Source organism: Heliangelus exortis, chromosome 6 (genome assembly GCF_036169615.1).
Source record: "Heliangelus exortis chromosome 6, bHelExo1.hap1, whole genome shotgun sequence".
Lineage (NCBI taxonomy): Eukaryota > Metazoa > Chordata > Aves > Apodiformes > Trochilidae > Heliangelus > Heliangelus exortis.
This window is the reverse complement of record NC_092427.1, coordinates 23,799,169-23,815,349: the sequence shown is the minus strand read 5'-3', so window position 1 is coordinate 23,815,349 and position 16,181 is coordinate 23,799,169.

Sequence of the window (16,181 nt, the reverse complement as noted above, 5' to 3'; positions counted from 1 at the left end):
CATGGAGAATGATTTGAGCTCCTGGCTGGTATTGTGCCAGTCATGTTTAAAGCCAAGACTACCCACAGGTGGTTTTCTTCCCTCTTTTAAAGAGACAAGTTCAGTATCTTTTCTTCACATCTACATGCCTCACTCCAAGCCTCTAATTAAGGGAAGGATACAACAGGTTGTTAAATTTTCCTACTTTACTTGCCTCTTTCCCTTTCAGTGATTCATAAGTGAGACTTGTTCATGGAACACGTAACTCAGAGAGCAGCTTTTCCATGCAATTTGCTGAGCAGACTGACCTCTGTCATCAGGAAGTGATGGAAATGACCTCTAAAGTAGCAGGTCAGATTGAAAGTTACTTCTCTGACTTATTTGGGCCTCTCTAGAAAAAGTCCCTGTTGGGCCCTTAGGAGGAAAACCTCAAGCCTATCACCTAGACAAACAACTATAGGCAAACAGCAGCCACAGATAACTTCCAGACTGGCACCAAAACAGTCTCCTTCAGTCAAGCCAATCTATTTTTGTGCTATTCACATCTGAAGCCAAAAACAGCAAGATAAGCAAATGATATTACAACCTGGTAAAAAGTGTTAGTTACCAACTACGCATATAAAAATTGTAGTAGAGATTTGCTGCTCAGGAAGTGTATACATTCAACACCAATGATGTGATTTCAGATTCATTAAATCAAGAAAAGGGCAATTGCATGCCAATTATGAAGAGAGATGTGTTCAAACAGCTTGACTTGGACCAAAACCGAGACATTAATTGAAGAAAGACTACTTCCCAAATAATCAGCCTAATAAGCAGTAATATCAGATGTCTTTTTTAACTTCCAACTGGTCCTATGTTTCAAGCCAGAAGAAGAGTCTACAGAAATGGACTATTCCTGTGGCACGGAGGCTCCATCCACAGATTTTAAGTTCTATTTTGCAAGAAATCTTTAAAACAAGAATCACTTCTTCCTGGTTTTATTGAGCTGACACCAGATAAGTCAATACTGATAAAAAAAATAACACAAGTCGTGCTTTTAACCCTCTGTTCAAATATCTTTGTATTAAACATTGGTGCTACTTTTGCATGTTTGCAGTCTGATTATGGCCAGAGTGAATAATACTCTCACAGATGAAATGAAAATGACAGAAACTTGAGGGCTGATTAGGCAGGGTTATTTTTTTTCTCCCTGAGCCCGAATGATAACTTTCCTGCCTTCCTACTGCAGTGCCACAAGATAAAAGTCAAAAAAAGAAAACTGACAACACTGATCAAACCATGGCTCTGTGCCAGGCAATGTGGCTGGGTGAAGTATTGATGATTTCATGTCAGTTCAATACAAAGAAGCACATTCAACTACTCATCAAATATCTGCTATACAAATAGGGTAACTCTACCTTGCTTAGTGAAGATCTGGCTTTAGAGGTAATAATGTTCTTGATGCAAAATTATTCCACTCTGGTACCTGTAAATGAAGGGTCATTTGGAGAGGTGGCAAGGGAACAGCAGAGGATGTGGTCTTCATAAAATCAATTATCAAGCTAAAACTTATTTTGAAGCCTAATCTGTGTCTTGAAAGTTGAAAGAGCCTCTTCAGTACTGAAAAATAAAGAAAATGGTAAACGTTAAAATGGTTCACAGTTTCAGAGCAAGGAAGATTCACAAGGAAGACACTTGGGACAAGTGAGTGAGGATTCTCAAGGAGAGAGGCTGATGTTTCTTACATCAGTTTGTCACATGCATAACCTGTAGCCTTTCTATTTTCTGAATGCAAGCAGAAACAAGCAGAGTGGAGGCTTGATCATTGGCTAAGATCACTTGAAATAAAAATGATAGCAAGAAACACTGGGGGGAAATTAAGGAGTGATCTGGTCTAGTGTATAAAAGCTGGTAATGGATGCTTGAGCCTCACACAGTTTTTCTTTCCCAGTGCTGTATGTTAAAAGCAAGAAAGCTTGCTCAGTTGGCATCTATTTTCAACCATTTTCTTTTGCTGTTTGCATTTAACTGAGGACACTACATTTCTAGTCTAAGACTGGTTCACATCAATACAACCAAAGAAGCTGTCTTTTGACAATTTCAGCTTTAACAAAGCTTCCAGCTTTGTTACAGGCACACAAATCATCTTTTTACTTGAAGGTGTTTAACCTTCAATCATTGCCCATGAAGAGGAGAGCTGCAGAGCCTGAGGCTCCCAGGGTCACTGCTGAACCCCATGGCTGAATTCAAAATATGTCAGCTCCAGCAGCTACTCTTCTAGCATCAGTTTTTCTAAGCTTTGCTATTGGTACTCAAGGGATAGTTAGTAAGACCCCTGCATTCAAGATAGCCTATTTGGTCAACGAAAAAAAATGCATAACATAAATCTCTTTTCTTTGGACTGACATGTATAAAGACTTCATGATTTAGGTCAGAACCATTCCATTCAGTGGACTCAGGATTTAAGCCTTCTATTCAATGGATGAATCATAAACGCTGAAACTTACCTCAGTTTTAGTTTTGCTGTTATGATAGGCATCTGCACTGAGCAATCTATTAAAAAAAAAGAATCTGAGTAACTACACATCATAAATATTTTTTTCCCAATTTATGTTTCCCTATCCATTACACAGACCTGGGACTGAAGCTGAAAAATATATTTGTGACAAACCCTTCTGGCAGCTGCAAGATGAGCAATGGGGACATCTTGGAGTCTTTATTAATTTAGAGGTAGTGGGAAAGTGGGACTGAGTATCTTAAAACTATGCCTCAGTGGCTTTCCTGACACATTTCACTACATGAGCTAGGTAGCTGTTCTCATCTCCTTGAGAGACAAAATAACTTCTTTTTCAGTTAACAAGCTGTCTCTCTGAGTCAAGAACTGCACTGCACTCCATGGTCACTCTCTGTGACCCCACATCAACTCTACCAGTATGTGGCAGGAAAAGGAACAGAAAGACTGGAAGAAGCTGATGGGCCTGGCAAACTGCTAGACAGTTTGGCTGGGAAGGGCACTTGGTAGCTGTTAATATTAACTCAGGTACTCTAAAGTCTTGAATTACTAAGAAAAAGTGAACCTTTGATGGAAATGTGTTGATATAAAAGAAAGGCCACAACACTTCATTATAAGGTGAGCAGTTAATACTGTAATATCTTTCATGCTGGAGCCTTCTGGGGAAAAGTAGAAAATATTTCATGCATAGCTCTCAATTTCTACATTTTGCTGCAGTGTATTTTTAACAGCATTAATTATTGTTTGGCACTTGTACTTGAAGTGTTCTCTATGAGTCAGGCTAGAAGTTAATGTGCACTAAATAATAATACAGAAGCAGCCAATTAGTAAAAATGCATCAAAGCACTCTGGAATGCAACCATACTAGCAGCTGATAAAGGGCTTTTGATGTAATTACTGGGGCTAAGATGTCAAATGATTGAACAAACCAGCAAATCAATGAAATGTGCATATACAATTAAAATCTAGAGTGGCAAGGGATCTTAAGGTATCAGTCAACACATTACTCTGCAATGAGTAATTTTTGGCAAGAGTTTGATGAGAGGTTGTGAAATCTTCTCTGTTGTAGGTTTTAAGAACAAAGCCTAGGCAATCTATGCCAATGCTTACTCACCCAAACCATGAGAATTTTTCCCTAACATCTAATTTAAATCTTCCTTCCTCAAATGTAAGCTTGCTCCCTCTGGCCTCAGCTCTGCCAGCCTCAGTCAAGACAAAGAACAGGTTGTTTCGTGCTTTTCTGCTGCAGCCTTTCACAGACAGTGTACAAGCAGATGCTGCAGAGTTTGGTGGGGTCCTCCCCCTTCCCAGCCACCACTGTGTGCAAACCCTGTCTTTGCATGTCCTGCTTCTACTAGGCCAAGACAGAGGCTCTCATTTGTCTCACAGATAATACTGGCTCTAAAATCCCAGATTGCTGTCAGTGAGTCTTGATAAGCCTTATATATAACTTCTTCAAGTTGGAAATATATACTTAATTCTTTCCTTATTTGTAAGCACAACAAACTAACCCTTGCTTTAGCTTGACTGTGTACACAGACTTCACTTGCATAGTGTGAGAATACTAGTTTTTTTTTTCTTCACCAATTTTGTTTGTTTGTTTGACCCATTTAAAAAATATAATTAGGAAAAAAACCAACATAAGTGAGACTGATACACTATTCAACATTGGGGAAAACTTAAATGAAACAAAAAACTCCAAACTGGACTTTAAAAGTTTGGGATATGGCCTCAACAGGAGAAAAATTACTGAGAGGTTGTTGGAGGAGGGAAGTTTTTGAAAGTTTCCTACTTTCTTTCTTTTCTAGCTTCAGTCCTGAAACTGAAGTAGTTGCTGACCTCTAACTGTGATACTACAAGGTGAAAATTAGGACAGTCTGGCAGGGAAATAGAGCAGTATTTTGTCACTGTGTGGAAATTGTTAGTAATGGTTCCCTTTGATAATTTAGTATTACAACTCAGAGACATGTAATTTAGAGGAGTTTTTATCTCCTAAAAAACCCCGAAACAAACCAGCCCAACACAAAAATTAAGGTAACAGAAAACGTGGAATGCGGAAAAAGGAGCCAGTCATTACATTTTCAGAGATTTAAAACAAACACAAAAACAGCCATTTAATTACAGTGCTTCTCTGTGAAGTTATTAATTTTTTAAAATGAATGTTCAGTTGATGGAGGAATCTCAAACAGCAATCACTGCAGCAGGCTAAATGCAGCCCCAGTGCTTCTGTAATGTGACAGACAGTGGAAGATGAGGGGCATGTCCCTGTCCACGGCAGGGTGGGTGGACATAAATCATCTTTAAGGTCCCTTCCAACTGAAGCCATCCTGTGATGTGATTCTGTGAATAACTGTCAGCAGGGTTACAATAGCCTCCTTTTCTGTGCTTGCATCTCCCTCTTTGTACCATCTATTAGCAGACACCACATGGGAACTAAAAGCTGAAGGGGGCTGTTTCCATAAAGGAAAGAGAAGATACCACACAAACATGGCATGCAACACAGACCAGCTGAAGCAATGTACCAAAATCTATAAAGTGAAAAAAAATGTGTGAGGTAAGGTATTTTGCAGATCTGTAACAATGGTGGAAGACTTCCCTAAAGAAATAATTTGCAAGGTACAGGTAGAATAGTATGTTTGAAGAATGAAACAAAACAAAAAGCATTAAAACCTTTCTTCATTTTAATGCCTTTCCTAGGGATCCTACCTGGGAACAGACATGATGGAGTTTCACTTTAATAGCTGCAAAGATCCAGCACAACAACAAAAAGAATATATTTGAAGCAATCTCAACCAGCCTGCTTAGAGCTGGGATGCTACCTGTGGAGGCTTGAGCTTCTTCCCCTGCCACTGCTGCTGCTCCCAGGCAGTGCTGGGCCAGGGAATGCTGCCCAGGGCAAGCTCCCTCTGTACCCTTCCTCTCACCTGCTGCAAGGTTTTTAAAGGCAAACCTGCAAGCTTCTGCTCTGAGATGAGATTTTCCTACATCAAATTCACTTGATTAATGTTTATCTGGAACACTGTATTTATTACCCTGAAGCTCATATTCCTGGTTATTTCAAATGAACAATGGTGAAGTCACTTGAATAGTATCCAAGGAGACAATTTCACTGAACTAAACTAATTAATCTTATCTCATTGCTGTTTCCAGTTGTTTTTAAATAGACAGGAACTTCTCCCAAAGAGCCCATTATAGCTCCTCTGTGAGGAGCACTTAAGGAAGATATGTAATACATTCATCAGAGCTGGTTTTGCTTCTTAAAATAATGTTAAGCCTCTCCGTTTCATTCATAACATATTATTTTCCACTCTTGCTGTCAGCTTCTAGTTCACAGCGTGCTCCTCCTGGATCTCATTTTCCTTTAGTTTCAATAATGTTGGTGTCACCCATATGCAACCTCTTTCTGGTGCACTGTTCCCATCTTGCCACTCAGTGTCCTCAATACTCACACTCCCACCAACTCCACCAACTGAGTGAGATTTGAGAGTGAGTTCCTGCAGCTGAACTTCTCATTAGCAGCTGCCAATAAACACAAAGAGCAAGAGGACCACATTTCTGTTTTCCCCACACCTTGCTCTGTTTAGCTAGACTTTCGTATTATAGCTACGAGATGCAAACAGCACGCTCCAGATTTTTGCGCTGTGAGTGGTTGACATCAGCTTACCTTGGATTTCATTAAGAGTTATTCTAAAGTTTGCCCAAACTCATCAGCATACCTGGAAAAACGTCTTTCTCCCTGAAGCCTTCTGGCTTTTTGACAAGACACCAGAGCTCCCAATTACATGACATCTATAAGATTAAAAAAAGATTAAGAGGCACAAATGAATTGAAGAGGCATCAATCAGACATACCCATTTATGCCAGAGTTTCTCTTTAAAAAAAAGGGATTTCAAAAAACCCAACAAAACCAAACAGTAGATTGTGAAACAGTTTCTTTTTCAAAACAAATGTAAGTCTTCATCTTTGTCAGTGTCTCCCTCCTGGAATGTTTATTTTCAACAAAAATATCAAATGCAGTTTCTACCTAGCACATTCTACTTGCCCATTTCTGTATGCTGTCACTTGTCCAGTTTCCCATTTCTACATTCAGTTACTGCATAGGGGATGTATTTTTTTCAAACCAGCTGGACCAGAAGCTTGGATAAATTACAGGTGTTCCAAGACTATTAATCAGATCCCTGATACTAAAACATTATCCATCAAGTGCAGAAATAAACCATCCCAGAATTCTCATAGATGGGCAGCCACTGTGGGACCGGCTGTGTACAGGAGGAAGAATAAATGCATCCAAAGGTGTGCCGGGGTGGCACAGTCACCAGACTCTGGGCATGGCCAGGCAGAACTTGGGCATCCAAATGGCCCCAGGGGCTGTGCTGGGCTGGCAGCATCCTGCAGCCAGTTGCAGACAGCTCTGCTGCACTGGTTTTAGTTTGTCAGGCACCAGCCAGGTGATGCGCAAGAGCCAAAGGCAGAGAGAGAATCGGCCCTTCATCTTCTTAAATATCATCTCTTAGCAAATTACAGAGAACTCATTGTAGCAAGAAAGAACAGCACCACCAGAGCTGCTAGTAGATTTCAGAAAAGCCAATCAACTCCAGTGCACAAATAAATCATGTTTCCAGGTTTAGTATTTTGTTTCAGCTCACACAAGCCAAAACATTTTCACTGATTTACCATTCTTGCAAGACCTGTTTGTTTTATTTTTACCTTTTGAGGTGGACTACCTGGACTGGATGTAACCCAATGCCTTCTAGATCAGCTGCCTTCTGGGTGGGTCAGTGCAGGATCCTCTTTCCTTCCTAAATCCAGTGGAAAAAAAAAAAAAAGTCTTTTATTTGCCATTATCCTTATGTGAGGAAGATAGCAGAGCCTCCGCTCAATAATTTCTTTAGGGGTAGGAAGAAAACTGATTTAAAAAGGAAATTTACCATCTAGAACCCTTCTACTTGTTTCTGTGCTCTAAATGCCCAGAACTGGTACAGGGGCAGAAGGAAGACAAAGAGGAATAGTCCTGGATGAAGTCATCTACAGAAGTCTAGGAAACTCTTGCCTGTACCTTTGTCTTCTGGGAGATGGCTACTGACATGAGACTCAGGCTTTTCAGGTTTCTGCAAACTGAATTTACTGTTAAATATAACCCCTAGATTTCACACAGGACTGGTTATTAATATCCCATCTATGTGACCTAGATTCAGTAGGCTGCGAAGTGCCACATTTAAATTTAACTTCTAAAGTAAAAATAATTAAATTGAAAAAACAATCGCAATATTCAGTTCATTTAAGGTCAGATTGTTGCTGGCTCAAAGAACTTAAGCTATGCTAGTTCAAGTTTTCTTAATGGACCAAGTTCAGAAGCTATGTGAAATTTGGCATAATTACATACTGACTAATAAGTCAAAATTGTCATGTAGCATACATACTGAGAGGTACATGCCCACTTATGTCCTCTTTGACTCATTTATTAGTTGGACACAAGGAGACAGGGGCAGGAATTGCCTCCAGGTGTTCTGGATGGTTCAGAAGTTCATAGCTAAAGTGGACAAGTACCTGTTTCCCTCCCACACAGGCAGACAGTCAAGGCCAGGACCTGACAGAGGGATCATAGGTTGCTTCCCAAGGGTATTGCTGCTTCTATGCAGGAGCTGTTGTGTGAGATGTGATCTGCTGAGCGTGATTGACATTTGCAATACAGGTGGTACCATTTCAACTGTTCTAGTATGCTGGCTGTAGGAAAAAAACCTGATCCAGGGTGGAACTCAACTTTTTCAGCTTGCTTCAACTGATATAGCCCTCTTTGATCAACAGCTCAGCAGTCATGCCTATGGGAGCTGTAGTGGGGTTGACTGTGTGGAGGTTCCGGTAAAAATTCTGTTCAACAGAATAAAATTTGGAAGTTAAAACTGTAGCCCTAGGAAAAGCAAAACAAAACCAAAACCAAACAAACCAACCAAACAGACAAAAACAGACAAAAAAAAAAAAGCCCAAAATAACAAAAAAAAAAACCAAAACAACAAACCAAACCCAACCAACAACATAAATTAAAAGAAATAATAAAAAAAAAAAAGGTAAAGGTTTTAGTGTGGAAATATATGTTATAGGTGCTCAAGTCATGGTGCACAGAAAGAGAGAAGCCAGTAGAATGGCCTAGAGTGGCCAGGGGAAGTTCCTGGCATAGAGTCTGCTCTTCTATGGCCCATTTCGTAAGATCTGTAAAGCATCTATTACGTATTCTTCAAGCAAAACCAAGGAAGTTAATTTCAAATCACTACTGAATTCTTGCTCACTCACATAATAAAACAAAAATTGACAGTCTGGAAACATGCCTTCATAAACATGTTTTCCTCCTTAAATGCTTGTGAGTGTGTTACATCTCTAAGCAGCTCACAAACCATCTTGGTGTGGTGGAAGCTCACACTGCTCTGGTAGCCAGTCTTGCCACCACCCATCTTGCTGCCTCCTTCCTCTGCTGGTGGAGCATCATCTTGGCACATAGAAAGCAGTCACTATAGGATGCAGATTTAAATAATAAATACCTGAAATTTCCATTAGTTCTCTTTAAAAACAGATGTAAGTAATGGTAGGCAATCTAGGTAAGGAGTAAAGTGTTTTCAGAAAGAAGATAAAAGGTTTTAATGCTTTTTTTTCCCATATCAGATGACTGCAGAGCAGAACAGCTCTGATGATTTAGAAAGCACAAGAATGTTCTCAACATTCAGTCCCAGAGAGGGAACAGCAAGTCATAACTTTTAAAAGAAATGTTTGCATTTGAAAATTTGAATGTAATTCTTATCACCCTCTAAGCAGTATCTCCTGATCTAAATCATTTAAAGAGAGCAACCACTGAAGCTGATATACAAGCCTGGTGCCAAATCTGGGACCACAAAAGGATCAGGTGATAGAAAGTGTCCATGTTTGCATGTTCTATCAGTCCTATGTAATCCAAAGATCAGTAGCAGAGGAAAGGGGAAATGTGACCTGAGTCTGTTTGGCAACAGAAAAGAACTGGAGCCTGGGATTTATGGTTTGGTAGCTGTCACAGGTAAAAAGCATTCCCCAGTAATGTCCAAACTGGGGCCTGGTAGATATTGTGTTCATGTTCCCATCTTTTTTGGGTGGGATAAACAATTCATCAGCAAACACCTGTAACAGGTACCACAGGTAAATCTCATACTGGAAGATTTTTCTACATTAACTCTGACTGCCTCTCCACTGGGCAATGGAGGCAGGAAGCTGAGGTACAGGAAATACATCTCGGCCCCACAGGAGCAAGCAATCAACTCACGGTACTCCTGTGGATTAACCTTTCAAAATATGGAAGGGCATTTCTGTAGCCTTGGAGTCAGGGGTAGATTCACAACAGGAATCCATCTGCTGTCCATCTGCTGCATGTCAGATATTTATCAGGAAAGGAATTTAAAAGCAAGTACATGTATGAGGCATTTCTGTGCCTCCCCATACGTGTGGCTACTCTTCAAACAGTGCCGTGTTGCAGGGTGGGTGGGCTGTGATCAGAACAGGAGCACACCTCTATGTGATCCCATCAGGAGACAAGAAAAAGCAAGGATGGTGCCAGTGTACTTGCTCTTATACAATCCAGCCCCTCTCTCTTTTTCCTTTGACATGTTTGACAATAAGTAGGCCCACAATATTCAACTGTGAGAGCTTCAGAACAGCTCAGGTGAAGCGAGGCAGTGAAGATCCATTTTCCATCCAGTCTTTGCAGAAAATGTTAGAGAACATTTTGGAATTCACTTTGGATGTTAAAACTGATTTGTCACAGTTAAACATGAAAATAAGCTTTAAATGAAGTTACCACCTGCCTTTCTGAGGAGAGAATTTATCCCAAAAAAGAAGTGTTTGCAGGCATCAGTCACATATTAAGACAAGCATCAGATCTGCCAGAAAATGTACTTCACATAGTCAAGGCTGAGAGAGTTTAGATAAAATGAGAGGGTCACATTTTTGTCATCCCCTGTTCTTAGATGTCCTTATGTGCTGAAATCTGACATCACAAAAATCTTCTGCTGGTTTTACTGTCCCTATAGGTGTTGTGGTGTTGTTTCTTCTTTGGGGGGTGGGAGGTGTCATTTTGCTGGTATAAATGAGCTGCAGGAAAGATATCCAAGGTGGACTGTTTGGTGACTTTATAGTTTATGGAGCTGCTTTCAAGTTCAAGAGCGGAATGGAAAAAACTCACCAACACTTAAGGGAAATGAAGACAGATTTCACTCAGGAGATGAGGAGGGAGATGACATCTTGATGGGCTGTGAGAACTGATATTTAAGAGACTGATAGAGGGCAAGAGAAACAAGTGGCGTGGTTTGATGTGGTCAAGGAAGGAGCTAGAGAGAGAATCAAAGAGTCAGCTGATATAGTTAAAAGACAAGGCAGGACAATGCTGCAATAGGTTCATAGAATGGTGAGAGCTTGGCTGGCAGAAATCAGTCCTTGAATAGCAGGAAAAACTTCCCTCTTACACCTGGAGCAGAGGAAGAGCCTAAATAGAAAAGTAACTTGTGTGGGTGGCTCTGGGGAAAGGCTAAATCAAAAATGACATGTTTTAATGAGCAACTGACTCCCTGAAGAAAACACAAAATCCTGGGGAAACAAAATGGAAATTTTTCTTGCTGGACAAGAGCTGTGTTTGGGTCTGGAGTGCTGGAGAGGGTACTCATTGCCTGAAGTGTCTTGAAAGCCATGGCTCAGATTTAGTACTCTGACAGCACCAACAGGCTGCTGCATTGGGCATTTAAATTTACTGAAATTATATCATATATCTAACATGTAAAGAGGTCTTTGAAAAAGAAGCCTGTATACAGTGGTTGCTCCCAGCCTCCTAATAAATTTATTTTTCAGCACCACTACAGTAAAATACTTTCATGCAAGACTGACATAAACATGGTGGTCCCTTTATCTGATGGAACCTGCTTCACAGGGCTAGATGTGACCATCCTAGCACTTACACTGCCTGCTGGCAAGTGGGGGTGATTCTCCTCCTCTTCTCCAGTCTGTTGAGACCCTGGAGTCCTCAGCACAGGAAAGATATGGAGCAGGTCCAAAACCAGATCAAAGGTATGGAACACCTCTGCTAAAAAGAAAGACTGAGAGTTGGGGTTGTTCAGCCTGGAGAAGGTTCCAGGGAGACCTTATTGTGGCCTTTCAGTACTTAAAGGGGGCTTATAAGAAAGATGGTGACAAAGTTTTTATATGGCCTCTAGCCATAAGGCAATGGGGAATGGTTTTAATCTATAAGATGGTAGATTTAGACAAGATGTTAGGATGAATTATTTTACAATGAAAGTGGTGAAACACTGGAACAGGTTTCCAAGAGAGGTGGTAGATGTCCCATCCCTGGAAACATTCAAGGTCAAGGTCAGGTTGGACTGGGCTCTGAGCAATCTGGTCTAATTGAAGATGTCCCTGCTCACTGCAGAGGGGTTGGATTATCTGACTTTGAAAGGTCTCTTTCAACACAAACCATTCTATGATTTCATGGTTTTTCATTGTTATTTGAATAGATGTGATTTTGTTTTTCAGAGAAAAAAATTGTGTAGTGTATTAATTTCTGTCAGCACAGCTATTTTCCATGGATTTTTCTGGCCCGTTCTTCTTCTGTCTCCACCTTACCTGACCCTGCTTCTGGGACAGCAGGCATCCCTTTTTCAGTCATCATCTTGTTTGCATTAGGTGTGTGCATTTGGGTGTTCATTAGATTCATCCAGCAGTAACCTTACTGTCTGTTGCAGAGTGGTTTATTTTCTTCTTATAATCCTCCCTTTTGCTACTTCTTTATGGTATTGGCAACATTATCATTTAGCAGTCCATAATACTGTTTTTGAAAAGATGAACAATTTTCCTACTGATCTTTCCTTTTTGATTCTGATAGGGTGCAGAAGAAATATGCAATTCAAAAGCCAAATAGTTCCTTGCTGCACAGCACATGTGACCAGAGACAAAAGCAGAACAAGTCTAAGCCATGGTGCTTGATGCACTAGTAGAAGTCCATAGCTGTGAATATATGATGTGAACAAGACTGGTGAAAAGTTTTCAGCCATTGAATTGGTTGGAGAGTCTCAGATAACCTAAACAAATAACTTTGTGAAAACACTCCTGTTTTAAGAAAAGTCACCAAGACCTGAAACACATCACATTGCAGTTACTACTAAGTCGTTTTTTCTGCCTGAAAAATACAAACCTCAGCCCCTCCAAAATCCAGTCACAGTATTGCAGTACAAGTAATTTCCCCTCCCTGCCACTTTGACTCTCACTTTCCCAGCTTTTCCTTCAGATTCTAATTGCCCTGTAACACAATGATTACTTTTGATTTTTCAGAGGACGACCTTATTTTCTTTCAGAATTTTTGACCTATTTAAGATGGCAGGGTCTTCTAGAGGTCACCTAGTCCAGCTTCCTACTCCAAACAGTCAGATTTGCATCAGATTGCTCATTGGGCTGCATGTAAGAGCTTTCCCAAGGGTATATATTGCAATAACCTTCCTGGGCAACCTGCTCCAGGGCTTACTCAATTTTAGTGTGAAACCTTTTTTTATTATGAGCAGTGAGAATGTTCTTTCCTGCAGCTTCTGGCTGTCTCCTCTTAACCTTTTATGAGGCTTCTCTGAGAAATGTCTGCCTGCCTGTAACCAGAGATCAGACACTGGAGGACAGTGATCAGAACTGCCACAGCCTTCCCCAGGCTCAACAAACCCATCTCCCTTTCCTGAATACAATGTGTTTGCTTCCTAACCACCTTTGTGGCATTCTTCCAGATTTGCTCCAATCTGTCAAAGCCTCTTTCATACCGGAGGCCCCAGACTGGCTGTGTTAATCCAGTTGCAGCTTCAAAAAGTACGGAACAGAGGAGCTTTATCCACGGTTTTGCTGGAGCTGCACACTGTTCACTTAGGCTCTGCTGCCACAAGGGCGCACTGCAGACTTGCGTTCAATTTGTCCACCAAAAAATTTGGGTGTCCCCTCACCTTCATGGGTCCTTTCCTGCAAAGCTGGTTTCTGGTGAGTGGGTGCAGTCTGCAATATTGCATGGGGTGGCTCCATCCCAGACATGGCTCGGCCTTTCTGTGAACCCCATGATGTTCCTGTCAAACCACATCTCCAGTTTGCCAAGGTCCTTTCAGACAGCAGCCTTACCCTCCAGCATCCCACCTGGTGAAGCAGGCCACCTTGTTTGGTATGAAAACCTGCCCACTTGCCAAGTGCTTTCCATACCCCTGTGCAGGTCACTAGTGAGTACATCAGGTGTTACCAGCCCCTGAGGAACAGCACTCAATGGGCCATTGCAAACAGCAAACTGCTGGACAACACATGCAGCCTGGTGGCCCAGCCACCTTACAGTCACCTTATAGGCACATACCCTGACCGTGTTTCCCCCCCTTTGCCTTTATGGATTCTAGGAGAGATGGTGTCAAAAGCCTTACTAAAGTGAAGGTAAGGGCATTCACTGCTCCCCCTTATCTTCACAGGCAGGCATCTCATCACAGAAAGCACTCACTGCTCAGGCACAATTTTACCTTTTGTTAACCCATGTAGCCCAGTTCCAATTACCTACTTTTTTCATGTGCTCAGTTCCTCTTTCTTGACATTTTTGAAGACAGGCATAAAACCAGCCTGTTCCCAGCTACTGGGGGCCTCTCTCTGTTGAATCTTTTCAAGGGCAGCAGGTCTGATTCAGCTTTCTCTCCTTCTGGTGCTTGGCAGGATTTGGCTCTTCATATTCAGCATCTAGCACAGTACTCTATCAATGTAAAAATAAATATTAGTAGGAAACTAAACTACTGCAAACTTTTCTAAATCAGTATTACTTAAATCCAAAACCATTTTATTATCTAAGAACTCCAGATACTCAAAAAAATATATGTAGCTTTACCTGAAATGCTGGTAATTCCAATAAATACTTGAGATGTTTAGGTTATAATTTAGGACAAGAATGTTAAGTAAAAAAGTCCGAAAAAAATATAATATTGAGAAGACAATATTGACCACTGTGACCAGGAGGTGACAGCTTTGGAGATTTACTGTCCAACCAAGAATGAATAATTAGTAAAGGACCTCACTTATTCAAAGTGACATGTTCAAAAGATATACAGTGGGGTTCACTGGATTACTGCCAGGTGCATAGATTGTACTGAAATACTTCCCACAGAGCTTAAGACAACCAAGTTACCTTTTTTCAGACAAATGTGATTAACTTTTGCAAAAAATTTTTCTGTGCATAAAATGTATGATTCAAAATCACAGAGTAAGAGAGTAATTTTTAATTTTTTTTTTTTTAATTTAATGATCTATTTCTTACAGGAAACAATTATGATTTATTTTGTTGGACTCTAATTCCCAGTGTAATACTATCATAGGAGTCCAAGTGGAGATATGGACAGGGCGATATGTGTGCTAGATTCTGTCTTCTTTCTTCTGCTATCTGACCAAAACTAGAGGGAAAGATTTTATTATAATTTTGACCCACAGAAGTGTGAGGCACATATTTCAGTGTCCTGCAGTGGTCACAGAAGATCCTACTTGTATTATTTTCTTGAAAGTATGTATCTGCCTAGTCTACTGGATCACATCCTTTGTTTAATACCCTTTATGGAAATCATTTGCATTACAGGGACCATGATCCAGCCACACGCACTAGCAGAAAGTTCCTGCTGATGTGTCTGCATCCAATCTGGATCTTTTTTCTTCTGTTACAAAAGATGGCAGGTGACAACCCCTGACCAACATGGTGTACCTCATAAATTTTGACTTCTTGTACAGGAACAACTTGCATCTCAAAGTAGAGTGAACAAACCTAGAGTAACAGACACAAGAGGATGTGATCCTATTATGTTAACCTTATTATCTTGGTGGTCTGCATATTCAATATACGTATTCAAAATGGTAACTGTATTATATCTCAGTACCAGCTCTTTGTTATAACAAAGCCATGAATTTCACAGTCAGTTGTCTGTAACAATATTACCCCTCTGGAAAAAACATTCTAACATATCAAAAAAAAGCTGATAGCCTTTGTGCACAGGTGATATAAATTTTCCTTCTCACACAGACCTTCTTTCTAAAACACAAGAACCCAGTAGGCATAATGAAGATTTGGCATTTATCATGTAATATCCTCAGTACTCATGTCATGGACAAAAGTTTGATGGCTAAGAGGAGTTACAGAACACAAAATATAAATTAACACAGCACAGAATACAGAATAGGTTGAACATGAGGCTTTCTTAGCTTACAATCACAGTCATTTAGCATCTTGTGTTTCTCAGGTGAAGTAATTACTCTCTTTTCTGGATGATATAACACACTCCTTTACTCTTAGTGACCTAAATGTTTCTCCATTGTAGGATGCTCTTTTAAACAGCATTAATTCAACAAATCTACACACCCCTGGCTGGTCCCATCCTTAGTACAGGAGCAGAAACTTGAAATTCCTTTAAATTTCTCATCACCAGCAGCAGATTGTAAAATAGCAGGCAAAATGGTGTTTTAATACATAGATAACTGTTAACTTCCTGAACAACTTAAAACATACAGACCTGCAAACCTATCCCATGGTGAACAGAAATAGGCTCCATATGCAAGTAACTTCCCTGAAAGTAACTGAGCAATGAAACGTTACTCGCTACACTCACGAGTTACAAAATCAGACACAAACAGACCCACATGGAGGAGTGCTCACCTCTACTACTCGTAATTT